This window comes from Penaeus monodon, chromosome 22, assembly GCF_015228065.2.
Source record: "Penaeus monodon isolate SGIC_2016 chromosome 22, NSTDA_Pmon_1, whole genome shotgun sequence".
NCBI classification, from domain to species: domain Eukaryota; kingdom Metazoa; phylum Arthropoda; class Malacostraca; order Decapoda; family Penaeidae; genus Penaeus; species Penaeus monodon.
This window is the reverse complement of record NC_051407.1, coordinates 8406941-8407472: the sequence shown is the minus strand read 5'-3', so window position 1 is coordinate 8407472 and position 532 is coordinate 8406941. Positions and strand designations below refer to the sequence as shown.

The 532-nt window shown below is 38.7% G+C and overlaps 1 long non-coding RNA gene across 1 annotated transcript in view; it reads left to right on the top strand.

The window, feature by feature from the left end:
- LOC119586916 overlaps positions 1-532 on the top strand; it is a 6268-nt gene that overhangs the window by 789 nt on the left and 4947 nt on the right. The gene's annotated exons all lie outside the window — the stretch shown is intronic.

Below are 532 nucleotides of genomic sequence, written 5' to 3'. Positions count from 1 at the left end.
TGAATTACCTCTTCCCCTTCATCGCAAAATGATAAGGAGATAAACCACCTCTGTTTATTCCCATTTGTTTCAAATCCCGCCCGGAAAGCAGCGATCTCACCCGAGTTCTCGATGTATGGTGAAACTTATGGCAACATATGAACTAGATGAACGTGTCCCTCTGTTGCCTTTCCGAGAAAAAAAAACAAAAACAAAGACATGACACGCGGATCATTTGTTTATGTGTAGGCGGATAAATAAACAAGTGCATTAGAGAAAAAACATATATCTGGTGTGATTATATTATCCAGTTTAACACTTGAGTTCTGTTGAATTGAAGCGTCGATGGTTATTCAGTGATTATCGCAGTAAAAATTAATCATGCCATTATATTCACGAAATACAGGCCCAGTACTTTAAGCCTCCATGGAAAATCTTCAAGTCTGCCAAATTAACGGAAAGGGAGCATATCGGATGACATCCAGATAAGAGGAGGGATGTGATAGAAGAAAACAGGCAACAAGTAGTACTCATTAACACATTAGGTAGATTC